Source organism: Antechinus flavipes, chromosome 2, assembly GCF_016432865.1.
Source record: "Antechinus flavipes isolate AdamAnt ecotype Samford, QLD, Australia chromosome 2, AdamAnt_v2, whole genome shotgun sequence".
NCBI lineage: Eukaryota > Metazoa > Chordata > Mammalia > Dasyuromorphia > Dasyuridae > Antechinus > Antechinus flavipes.
This window is the reverse complement of record NC_067399.1, coordinates 158,473,757-158,487,555: the sequence shown is the minus strand read 5'-3', so window position 1 is coordinate 158,487,555 and position 13,799 is coordinate 158,473,757. Positions and strand designations below refer to the sequence as shown.

The window sequence follows — 13,799 nt, the reverse complement described above, 5'->3', positions numbered from 1 at the left end:
GCTAACATAATATTCTAAATGTAATTTGACCAGTGTACAGCATAGTGTGGTTGTACTGTAAAAGTAACCACTTTGATTTTTTAAAAACAAAACAAGCATACTAAGACATACAATATAGATCTCCTTGGAGACCTGCGATTTCATTGTTATAGGGCACTCCCAGTGAGGAAAACACCCTTCAATAATGCAGATCAGAACTTGTTAACTTTTAGAGAATTTCTTGGCACCTGAGAAATTAAGTAATTTGTTCAGCATTACTAGCTACCATGTGTCAAAGGCAATATTTAAATTTGAACTTCATTACTAACTTTATAGCTGTATTTTATGCCATTACTATATCCAAAGAATTCTTTGAACATAGAATTACACTGTGTTAGAACTCAGCAAAGCTCTCGAAATTGTGTAGTTCAATCTAGCCTCCCCTTCCCCTTAATTTTACAGATGAAAACTCCTGAAGTCAACATACATTTATTAAGTACATACAGTGTGCCTGGCATTATGCTAAATGCTAAAGAGAAAAAGAAAGGAAAAGGGGTTAGCTAGGGGGTGGAGTGGATGGAGCTACTTGTCCTGAAGTCAGGAGGATCTAGTTCAAATCCAAATTCAAATACTCATTGGCTGAGTATTTGATACCCTGAACAAGGCACTTAACATTGATTGCCCCCTCTCCCCAAAAAGAAAGAAAACATTTCCTGCCATTAAGAAGCCATATTTAATGGGGGAGAATATGTAAACAGATATATAAAGAAGTTATATACAGAAAAGCTTCTTAAACTGTGGGGTGCTACCCCTTATGAGATCATATATCTGAATATGGGGATCATGAAATTATTATTTATTATCAGTAAGTGTTTCACTTGTATACCTATTTTATATACCTATATACCCATGGTTGGGCCATGTAAAAATTTCTGTAGTGAAAAAGGGACACGAGTAGAAAAAGTTTAATAAGCCCTGATATAAAGGATAAATTGGAAATGAGAAACAGAAGAAAGGCACTAGCTTAGGAAAATAGGGAAGAACTTCTTATAAAAGGTGAGAATTTAGCTATATTTGAAAGAAGCCAGGGAGGTCATGAGGAAGTGATGAAGAGAGTATTCCAAGTATGGAAGACAGCTACTGAAAATCCCTGAGCTGGGAGAGAGTGTGTTTTAAATTAGGGATAGTAAGATCTTTGTAGGATCACTGAGGCAAAGAAAAATGAAGGCATTTGCCCAAGAGTATATACTTAGTTTGCTGAAGAACACAGTTCAACATAGCTCTTCTAATTTCCAGGCTAACACTTTTCCAAGAGTATTTTATCATGACAGAACTGAATATTACTAAAAACAAACAAACAAACAAAAGATGTCAAATTTATCAGAGTCCAAAAGACAGGTATTGTTTATCAATTTAATTTTAATTAATATACACTTGGTACCTTGTACCTTCCCAAAATATTTATGTTCCCCATATTTTTGTATTTTCTATTCTTAAAGTTGGTTAAAATATTTATTTATATTTTGTTCTTGTTGAGACTTAAATATTGCTATTATTAAGATTACAAAAGTAGTTCCACTGCATAGAAATGGTTGGATTTCTTAAAATCCTTAGTGTTTCCCATGCACTGTGCAAGACTTCCTGTAAACTTTAGGCACCCCTGCCTTAGTTTCCATATTTACTTTTGTTTCTTTATATGGAAGTGAATAGACTATATTTTTGCCTACCACTGAGATACATTCACTTAACAAAGAGTCATCAATCTGGGTATAAAGTAGAAGGATCAATTGAAAAGAGAGGTGATCTGAGCCATATAAAAAGAAGCTTCTATTTTAGTAAATATCAGTAATTGTTTTGGAAGAGACATTGTGTATTCTTATTATGAAAAAACAAATTTGTCATTGATTTGATCTTTGAAGGCTCAGAACCTTAGAAGGTTTTTTGGTTAAAAAAAAAAAAAAGATATTAGAGTAGCACAACTATTTAATGAGTGTTTCCTCTGTTCCCTAGCAGAGGATCATCAGTGCAAATGTCCTTAAGTCATCTAGACCAATCTTCTCATTTTGCAAATGAGGGAATTGAGTCCCAGACACAAAAGAAATAAGTAAAGAATTGTGATTTGAGCCCAAGTCTTCTGCCTACAAATCTGGGGCTTTTCCCACTATACCATGCTGCTTTCAATTAGGTACCATGAAGACTGTAGAATTTGTTTTTGTCATACAGTGCCTGACCTTTAATAAAACCTAGGGAGAACAGGAAAGAGATTAGAAGGAGAGAAATCAGTGTAGGCTGGAATTAACAGGAGAAGGTTTTATGAGGGGATAAAAGTCTAGCAGTGCTATCTAAATTATGAGTCCTTAACCCCTTGCCCATTCACTGTATCATATATCTCTTGTCAAATTCCAGCGTTGGACTATTCCCACTTTTTACCTCCTCTGCTTCTACTAATATACCGCTAGAGAATAGAGCTAGAGAAAGTCTGCTGACGGGGCACACCACAAATTTGTGTTACCTAAACTCAACTACCCCTTCATTACAGCAATGCAACTTATTTATTTCTCCCCAATTGCTTTCCTGGTTCACTCTCCACAGAAGTTATTTCGGAATGTCTCTCTTTATACTACCAATCTCTTCCCTTCTTTCTAATCATACTCTCTCAGCTGAGAACTAAGGCTCTTATTTAAGGGGTGGGGGGAATGGTCTTTGTTCTCTTCTTCTAAAAACATTATTCTTCAATCAATTTTTTTTCCAGTTTCAGATAATGAAATGACCTTTCTTACCAAAGCCAACCACTCTACATGTGTCCTTGGTCCCATCCTTCCTGATCTTTGCCATCAGATTGCCTCTTTCTAATCTTTGTCTTCTCTCAATGTAGTGAACCCTATGTTCTGGTTGTCCTGCTATCTGGCTGACTGGAATTTCTCAATCTCTTTTGCTAAATCATCATCAATATCATTCTCCTTCAGTAGAGCTCTTTCTCACAACTCTGGTCTAGAGTTTCTTTTCACTACATTTTCTCAGTTAATTCATTCGCTTCCATGAGTTTAAGTATTACCAGATGACCAGCTATCCTATAGATCCTATATATCCGTCCCCATTCTTCCTTTAGCTCCATTCCCACATCTCAAACCTAAACTCCACATAAATAAAATACAACTCATTATCTTTCCTATAAACTTTATTAATCATAGGAAACTATTTAAATCAAAGTGGAAGCTAATAACTGATAGATTTATATTTGTGGTGCTGACATTTTATAAATAAATTTGGCTCTCTATATGATATCTTGGACAGTAGTACAACAAGGCTGCTTGTAGATTTGGAGGCTGTTATATTTTTTTTCCTTTTCTTCTGAAATTCTGACATATTAAATAGAGCAGCTCAGAAGCATGAAGGAGACTATTACATTGCCATTACCCTAGATTTCCATTCTTACCAGCCAAACTGGAAAAGTATTCCACCTATATCACTCCTAGCTGCTAGACGGTTGTCTTATTAATTATATACTTATATTTGGGTCTAGTTCAAAACTTTAATTTGACTATCAATTAATGGGGGAGAATATGTAAACAGATATGGAAAAAATGAGATTAATTAGATGAATTATGTTTATGCTAATTGCATAAATGTATGTAAATTGTTTTATTTTCAAAGCTTTCATAGTTAATGTTGCAAGACAGTATCTATTTTATAGAAATATAAAATTATTCTCTTCAAAGTCACCATCTTTAATTATAAAACTATTCCTAAATATATTAAAGTCTTTTGAAATAACTTTTTATTGTTACTTATTTCAAACTAGAATGAATCCTTCTTATTAGTAATCTGAAGAAAGAGACTGTATTTCATTGCCCTTTGCTATTTCATCTTTGACCTTTTTTTTTTTTCCTTTTCCAGAACACAAAGTTCAAGATGGGGTATTATTAACATGATGTAGTGGAAATAACTTGGGCTAGGGAGTCAGAGGATTTTAATTCTAGTCTATGCTTTGCCACTAAATAGCTGGGAGACTTAGAGCATGCAGTCTTACCCTCTGGGTCTCAATTTTCAACTTCTAGCTCTTAAATTTCATGAATCTAAGTCTAAACCTGCCATAGTATGGGTTTATCATGTGTTTTATAGTCTTATTTTTTCACAAATCCTGACAAAATACTGTTTCCAGTCAAGATGGATTATTCATGGATCTCATTACATGTCTCAGATGGTATTACCTCTATGATTTTATTCACGTATTTTTGTACTTGGATTCTTTCTACCTTCATCCTTGCCAATGTTATTTAGCCTATTAAAATCCACTTTTCTTTTAAGATTTATTTCAAATGCTTTCCTAGGTCTTCTCAACTACAAGTAATCCTTCTTTACTTGGATTTTCCATAATTTTTTTAACTTGTACCTTTCTGTGTACTTATTACTTGACCATTCTGTTTAGTGTTTTATATAGTATTTATTGTAATCATAGTAATAATGTTCCATTCTTTATTCCTAATTGTCTCCTCTTTTCTCTTTTGGTGATTTTATTTATTTCTATAGATTCATTTGTCTTCTATCTAGCTGACTCAAATAAAAAGATATTTCTTTGTATCTAAGCATATATAGAAATATATAGTCCTAACCTGTCTCCTAAACTTTAGTTATATATTTCGGCTATGTGATGTTTATCCCCATCTACTTGGATGTCCCAGCTATCATTTAAACGTGCTATATCCAAAACTGAATTCATCTTCCCCACTAAACTTGTCTCTTGCAGTATCCTTGCTTGTATCCTTGCAGTCAACCCAGATTTGCAATCATGATAGTATGCTTTGACTATTCTGTCCTTGATTCTTCATATCCTGTCAAGTTTAAGTTTCATTTATTCTATCTCTAAGACATTTCTTTTTCTAATCCATTCTTCACATAGCTGTAAAGTAATCCAAAGCTTTCTAAATTGTAGATTGCAATCCCATGTGTGTGGTCACCTAAATTAATGTGGGGGTTGCAAAATTATGATTTATTATTAGTAAATGTTTAGTTTGTATACCTATTTTGTAACGCCACATACTCAGAGTTACATAAACATTTCTTAGGCAAAAAGAGGTCATGAGTGGAAGGAGTTTTAAAAAACCCTAAAATAATCTAATTGAGGCACGAGAATGACCAAGTCATTCTTTTGTTCAAAATCTTTTAGTAGCTCCCTATTCCTTAGACTAGCACTTAAAATTTTAAACAATCTTATTCCAACTTGATTTTTCCACTCTTTATTTTACCCTACTTTCCTTCATTCATATTATATACAAATCTACCCTTCCTTTCTTGACTATTGTATCTTCCCCACTTATTAAATGTTTTTTTCTTCCTAAATATTTTTAGAGCTCTTTGTTCTCTCTTTTTGCTCCCTGTCTTTTTCATTATCATCCCACTAGAACATAAACCTCTAGTTTGGCTGATTTGGGTATTGATCTTTGTATCCTCATCACTTTGAACAGCATCATTAATTGTTGAATTATATAACATGAATTTTAGTTTCTCTTCTAGCACATAGCATATGCAACATAACATACCCATATTCCCAGCTTCTACAGTGAATGGAGAGAGGTATATTTGCTCATTAACTTTCTATAGATTCATCATTACTCAGTTTCATTTTACTGTTCTTCCTATTTTTATATTGTGTGTGTAATTTTCCTGGATTTGTTTACTTTATGCATGTCTTATAAATTTTCCCTTGTTTCTCTAAGTACTTAATACTTATTATAGCTGAGTATTAATATTACATTGTACATAGACAATGAAACATGTATAGGTTTATGTATGTACATATATGTGTATAAATAATTATTCTACTTCTCGGGTCAAAAAGACCCAAGTCCAACTTTGATCTAGATATTTATTAGATGGGTAACTTTGGGCAATTCATTTAACTTCTTTAAATATCAGTTTTTTCACTTATATAATGAGGGGAACTAGATGGCGTCTGGTGCCACTTTGAGCTTTAAATTGGTGAACTATGAACTATAAAAGATGACAAAAGTCTCATGCATACCTAAATGAGAATTTCCTCCATAGCATCTAGTATAATATAGATGATTGTGCATTCTGTACAACCTCTAAGGTTGAGATGTATCAAAGCATAGATCAGTTCTCTACCACTTGCAATTTTGGCCTGACAGTCAATACCAAGAAATCAGAAGTTCTTCACCAGCCAGCATGTCACTGTCCATAAAATACAATTCTGATGGACGTGGCTCTCTTAATAATGAGATGATTCAGATTACTTCTAGTCATCTTGTGATGAAGAGAGCCATCTGTACCCTGAGAGAGGATCATGGGAACTGAGTATGGTTCAAACATAGCATTTTCACTCTTTTTGTTGTTTGCCTGCATTTTATTTTCTTTCTCATTTTTTTTTCTATTTGATTTGATTTTTCTTGTGTAGCAAGATAACTGTATAAATATGTATACATTTATCATCTATTTCTACCTTGTTTAACTGGATTGTTTAATTGGATTCCTTGCCATCTGGGGGGAGAGGATAGGGAAAGGAGGAAAAAATTGGTTTTGCAAAGTTTTTGCAAGGATTAATGTTGAAAAATTATCTATGCATATGTTTGGAAAATAAAAATCTTTAATAAAAAATTAAAAATAAATAAAATATGTATGTATGTGTTAGATTTAACACATATATTATATACTTGCCATCTAGGGGAGAAGATGAGGGGGGGAGTGAAACACAAGGTTTTGCAAGGGTTAATTTTTGAAAAATTATTTATGCATATGTTTTGAAAATAAAAAGCTTTAATTTAAAAAAATAAGGATCATGAATTATAACTAGAAAAAAATTGGCCATGATATTTTTAAAATGTACATCATGTGTGCATTAAAATAATAAAACTATATTCTGAATTTTTGGATGTGGCCATTGCATTTATATTTTATAGATCTCATGATATAAACCCTTACGGCACTGGACTAAGAACTAGGAGGATCCAACTCTGACACTTTTACTAGTCTTGTGATTCAACTTAAGCCATTGAATCTCCTTGAGTTCTAGGCATCTTGCCTGCCAAGTGACAGGTGCTTTGTACTCTATATTGGCAGTTCCCACAGCATGAGTTTCCAACATTGAAAGAAAGAAATATCTTTTATTTATTTGTATATGTGTATGCTAAACACTTTTTCTCTGAGTCAAAACTAAAAATGAAATCCTGTCTTGAGCCTTGGTTTTCTTCAAATCTGTACAAATGACAAGTTAATGATCTCCCAAGATGAGGCTTAATGATCTTCCAAGTCTCTTCCCGTTCCAAATCCTGGGATATTTCATAAGATGGGATTCAAGAGCACAACTCTTTTCATAAAATAAATGATGGTGAATATCACATAACAAAACAAACACAGGGTATGGAATAGTCCCCCTGTCATGTTCTGTATGATTTTTCCCCTGTGGGGTAAAAAAACCAGTCATTGAATTCATCCCTTTATTAAATGAACACATTGGGTGAATTGCTGAATAGTCACAGATGAAAGGTTCTAAATTATTGGATATAATTTCATCATGTCATATGTATAGAAGGTTATTTAATTGCTTTATACTTAACCCAGTGATCAAAATTATGGGAAGATCCTAAAGGATGTAAAATATTTCATGGTCCAGAATATATCACAGAAAGCTGATGTTGATAAAGAACCTGAAGAAATGAATATAAAAGAACTTAATATTAGAGCTGGAATTAAATTCATAGCATAGCATCTAATTATAATTCTCACCTTGCCGTATGCAGTCATGGAGTGGAAAATTTACAAAGAAGCTTCACAGTTGTTAGAGAAATTAAATTAATTTTATTTGTGAAAACTAATTTGAGGTCAGTTTCATTCAACAAATATTTATTGAATACCTACTGTGAAATGCAGAACACTGTTCTAGATACTGGGGGAATAAGCATTTTTTTAAGTAAAAGCTAGCTATTGTACTAGGCCCTTTACCAATATTATTTCATTTAATTCTCATAGTAATCTTGGGAGGTGTTATACCCATTTTGCAGATGAGGAAACTGAAGCAGACAGAGGTAAAGAAAATTGCTCAGGATCACACAGTGTTTAAGGCTGTATTTGAACTCAGGTCTTTTTGACTCTAGGCTGAATATTCTATCTGCTAAATATGCTCTCCACTGAGCCACTGAAGGAAGAGAAACACAAAGTTCAGCTGGAAGTTAGGGTGTAGGATTGAGGAGTGTTTGCTTGGGTTAAATGGGGCAATAATAGAGACAAGGCTGCTTAATTCTTTTTGCTTCTATTTTTTTTTTTTTTACCAAGGAAAATAAGCTTTGGACCAGAAAGGACAGTCCAATAATGGCTAATAAAAGAATACATAGATACTTTAATGAATTCATATCATCTGACACAGATGATCTTGTCCTTGTGTATTGAAAGAACTAGTTGATGTGACTGTTGAGTTACTGTCAGTGAAAGATCATAGAGCAGAGATGAGGTATCTTAAGTCAAGAGAAGAATAAATTTGAACTGGTTTTTAAAAAAAGAGAATGGAATCTTCCAACTATGTCAGTGAGTTACTGAATTACTAAAAATATTTACTAGACTATTATTCAAGGCTAGGCTAGTGATAATCTGGAAAAGAAAATAGTGTTCACAAAGAACTAGTCTAATTTTATCAAAAACAGATCATGCTACACTGATCTTATTTTCTTTTTTGACAGTTATTAATATTGGAGATATATTTTACTTAGTGAAATATTTAGTGAAATATCTTACATTATTATGGAAAAACATTAGATAATGTTTGGAATTAGTTGGGTAGTCAAACACAGAATAGTAATAAATGGTTTCAGTTTCTTGTCACTTTGGGAGGTTTTCATTTATCAATGGTGTGTCCTTGGTCTATATGCTAATTTACATTTTCATTGATTTAAATTAAGAGGGATGCCACTATTATTAAATTTCCCAATGACTAATATTTGAGGAATAATTAACATTGGGTGACATAGTCTGGATCTAAATTATCTTGATAGGTCAGAAAAGTGAGCTGAATCTAACAAGAAGATATTCAGTAGGGATTATCATAAAATCTTACACTTGCATTCAAGAAATAGACTTTTCAAATACAAGACAGCCGAGATCTAGATGGAAAACCTTTTATCTGAAAAAGATAAGGCAATTTAATGATTTGTAAACGGAGTATGGGTCAGTAGTGTGCTATGTTAGCCACAAAAGCTTCTCTGTGTTTTGGCTACTTTAAGAGAAAAATAATTTCAGGACTAGGGAAATGGTAATCCTATTATTCTATGCCCCATTCAGACTGTATTTGCCATATTGGATTGAATTCTGAGAATTGCATTTTAGAAAACATATTAACAGGTTGGAAAGTGTACAGAGAGGAAAAATTTAAAATCATGAAGAACTCAAGTCCATGCCTTATGAAGATGGGTGGATGGAAGGAACTATATATGTTTAGCTTGAAGAAGAAACTTTGGAGGGATACAATAGCAATCAGTGAAAAGGCTGTTTTTTTTTTTTTTGTTGTTGTTTTTGTTGTTGTTGTTGTTGTTTTTTAAACAAAAATATTAGATCTGTTCTGTAAAGTTTCAGGGGGCAAAAATACAGTGAATGAGGAAGATGGAAAATAACTAATTTAGCCTTGAGATCAGTTAAAAAAAAAAGAAGAAGAAAAAAGAAAGAAAGAAAAGAAAAGAAAAAAAAAAAGAACTTTCTACCAAGTATTGCTTTGAAAAAGTGGAATGAGCTGTCTTTAGGAGAGTATTTGGCTCTCTGCTCCTCAAAGTCCTCCCTCTTCAAGCAAAAATTGGATGACCACTTGTCAAGTATGTCATCCTGAACATGCTAGACAATCACTGATAAGCTTTCTAACTATAAAATTCTCTGACTTCTGGGCTGTATTTCTAGCAATACAATATAATTTCACATTAGCTCTTTTGGGCAGTCATTTTACATCATTTGTGCCTACAAGCTTGCAGTCCACTAAAAGCCTTTTTTTTGCATACAAATAATAACAATACATAGCATTTATATGACTTTTTAAGGCTTATTGAGCCACTCAGGTCTTTTTACTACTGTAACTGGGTCACCCACCCTTCACTATTCTAATTTAAAAATCAGTCTCTTAGCTGGAAAATACAGCCGCCATCATGACCCCCTCTTCAAATTGAGTAGTTCAGTTCTTTCTCTGTTATCTTCTATTATACTACCTGCCCCTCAAGCAGTGAGCCTCTCTTTTTTGTTCTTTACTAATCTAAAAATCAAGCCTTTACTATTGTCTCCAGTACTTCTGGAAGCTTTAGCTCATTCTGTATGCCAGCCTTCCTGAAATTCTTCTTACCCAACCTTGCCAAAACTTTGTATTTGTTGTCCCGAGTCATGTGTCTTTCAGAGTGAAGTGGAAGAAACAATGAAGTATAAATCAGAAGACTTAGAATCTTATTCATATTCCACCACATAGTCTTATGTCCCCACTGCAATAAATATAATCTTTCTGAACTTCCATTTCCTGCTCTGAAAAAGATCTAATAACACTTATCCTGCCAATTGTAATGATTGGATGATTGTGGCAAGTGAATGAGATTCAACATGTCTAGTGCTTTATACACTATTTTATATTATATAACTGTCAAAGGGTAATGGTAATAATGTGTTGTTTTTTATTTGATCTCATTAGAGCCTTCTCTTTGCAAGTACATTGGTCTCTTGCATGTCATTTTTCCTCTTCAGAATTATTTTTAACTATATTGTTGTAATTTCATTTTTGAGAATCTCCAATTCTCCTTCAGCTGTTTTCCTTTTTACAGAATTGGTTCATGGGATTGTGATTGTAATAATAATGATAATAATAACAGCTGCAGCAGCAACAGCTTTCATTTCTTTAGCACTCTAAAGTTTACAAAGCATTTTCTTTACAGCAATCATATGAGGTAGATGGTTTGAAGAATATTGTCCCCAAGATATAGAGTTTATGTAATTTGACCAGGGTTACAAGTGGCTATACCAGGCTCATACTCAAATCTACAGGCTGTAAATCTTTTTTTTTTTTTTTTTTGGGGGGGAGGAGGCAAGTGGGGTTAAGTGACTTGCCCAGGGTCACACAGCTACCAAGTGTTAAGTGTCTGAGGTCAGCTTTGAACTCACTATACTGTGCTTTCTCTCATGCTTAATTCAGACATAAAATCAGGTAATTATTTTTTTCTTAAAATGAAAGAGACCAAAGGTCAGCAAGGGGATGCAGTGGAAAGAGCCATGATGCCAGGAGTACCTGGATTCAAATCCAGCCTCAGACACTAATTGTATGACTCTGGGCAAGTTACTTACTTAACCTGGATTTCTGTTTTTGTTTTTGTTTTTTCCCCTGAGGCAATTGGGGTCAACCCCAATTGGATGCCCAGCGGGGCAATACAGCTAGGAAGTGTTAAGTGTCTGAAGTCACATTTGAACTCAGGTCCTCCTGACTTCAGGGCTGGAGCTCTCACCACTGAGTCACCTAGCTGCCCCTACTTGGATTTCTTTTAAAAAAAAAAAAAAGATGAAAAAGAACCTAGTAGTTATGTGGTTATAAGATTTTTAAGACTAGAAGGAAGCTTAAGTTTCAATTCCCACCCTAGACAGAATATCCCCTTATAACATACTTAACAAGAAGTCATTGCGTCTCTTTGCTCCAGTAAGTTACAGGATGTTATTAGGGGAGGAGGGATAGTCATTCTCTTGATTAATAGTCCTAATTATTAGAAATGGTAGAACAAGTGCCCACCTCACTATCAAAGAAAAGGTAAAAAGAAACCTAGTTCTCTTATTTTATGAGTAAGCCGAAGCCCAGACAAGACAAGAGCATTGCTCAAGATCACATAGTGAATTAGTGACAGAGCTAAGGCTAAAACACAGAAACATGATGCTGTAATGGAAAGACCATTGGATTTGGAGAAGAAGGACCTGGCTTGACTTCTTGGCTCTCTCTCCTGGTTTTAATATACATAATAGGAGGACTGATAAGTTCTTATTTGTCTTTAAAACCTATCATAACCCTCGTGAGCTTAGGGCCCTGACCCCAGGACCAGTGCTGAAGCTTTGAAGGTCCAAGTGCTATTGGTAGAGAGTTTTGACTCATAGCACAGTGACTTTTTTGATCTACTAAGATTCATGTCCTCTATCTGACTGGGTGGTCTGTAGTTTACCATTATAACAGTATTACTTCTGTTGCCTGCAAATGAAGCTTTTAATCCCAACTTTTCTCTGAACTTTTGTGAATTTGATTTCCTCAAGTCTAAGGTACATGTCTGACTATTTCTAGTGTTCCTTTTTTTTTTCTTTTTGCTATTTCAGACTTGCTGGGGTGGATGCCCAAGTCCATATTTACATGAACCAGAAAGCCAGGGCCTCAGAATCAGTTTGGCCCAATATGTAGTCCAAACAGTTGCTTGATAGACTAATGTTCCATCCCCCAAAATGACCTTAATCATTCCCAACTGGTTGTGTTCACATAGCATTTTCACCTTGAAGTAGAAATAAGAGGAGTCAGCAACACAAACTGTACACATGTCATCACAGAGCAAATGCATTATTGGTTATGTGATCATCCAGCTTTAGCTTATTTATGCCTGGAAATATTGGTTAGTCAACTTGAAGGTGATAGTGTAGTGAAAAGATCACGGAACTGGAAGTCAGAAAACCTGGGTTCTAGTCAATTATTGTGTCAATAATTAGCTTTTTGATGTTGGACAGGTAAGTTACCCATTATCAGTGTACTTTTCTCATTTTTGAAGTTGAAGTATTAGTCTCTGTCTGCCTCACACAGTTATTGTGTGGGCCAATGAAATAGGCAAAATATTGAATTAAATTTTTTTTTAACCAGCACTGTATCAAGTCCTGAACGGTGGGAGAAACAGAGATGACCTAGTCTCCATTCTGGGGAGTTTCCAGCCTAGCAAGGGGTAAGATATGTTTGTGTGTATATATATATACTTTTAGTATGTTATTGTTAACTTATATTCATATATATATTCACAAGTAATTATATGTTACAGAGTAGAAAGTACCTAAGACAGACAAATGTCCTGAATATTAAGATGAGGAAAGGATCTCTTCTAACTGGGTTTATCAAGGAAGGATTCCTAGAAAAGATGGCAAAGCTATCTTCTCTCATTGGAATATGTATGTCAAATTGCTTTGTCAACTGTAAATAACTATATAAATGTATAATACTGTGATAATGGAAGAATTAAGTTACATAGAATAATTACTTCTGATGTAGTCAGAATCTATAAATGCTTTATAACATTAAGAATAAAATGTTTACTATGAGGCACTTTTAAAAGAGCCATTTGCCCAATTTGACTTTACAACCACATACCTCATCATAGTATGGATACCAATCTGTTCAATTTGGTATATAGTAGGGATATTACAAGTAGGCAAAGGGGATTAGCTTCACTAGAATACCAGAACTGCATTAAAAAAAACCTGCACATATGTTTAAATTACCCCATTTCAGTAATAAAAGAAATTAAAATGATTCCATATTATCTGCAGGATGAGTAAATGTATTTCAATATTTTATACACTCAGGATAACAACTAAAATACCACTTTTCATCCCAGTCTCTGGTTATTAGCCAATTACAACTTTGTATATATCTATCTGTCTGTCTGCTTGTCTATCTATCTATACATGAGTACTTGCTATCATCTGGATGTAACTAAAGATAGAAAATCATTAATTTTCAGAAAACAGATGAACTGATTTAAAAAATGCTTCTGTTTTCTGGAGGGTAGAAGATCTCTTAACAGGCAACATGTAAAAATAAATACATAAGTTAGGTTTCAAGTATT

At 33.8% G+C, this 13,799-nt stretch overlaps 1 protein-coding gene across 1 annotated transcript in view; it reads left to right on the top strand.

Moving 5' to 3' along the window:
• RIN2 (Ras and Rab interactor 2) overlaps window positions 1–13,799 on the top strand; it is a 221,019-nt gene that overhangs the window by 70,538 nt on the left and 136,682 nt on the right. Inside the window, exon 3 of the mRNA XM_051975855.1 lies at window positions 12,824–12,902. The gene's annotated coding sequence lies outside the window, so the exon portion shown is untranslated. The remainder of the gene's footprint in view (window positions 1–12,823; window positions 12,903–13,799) is intronic.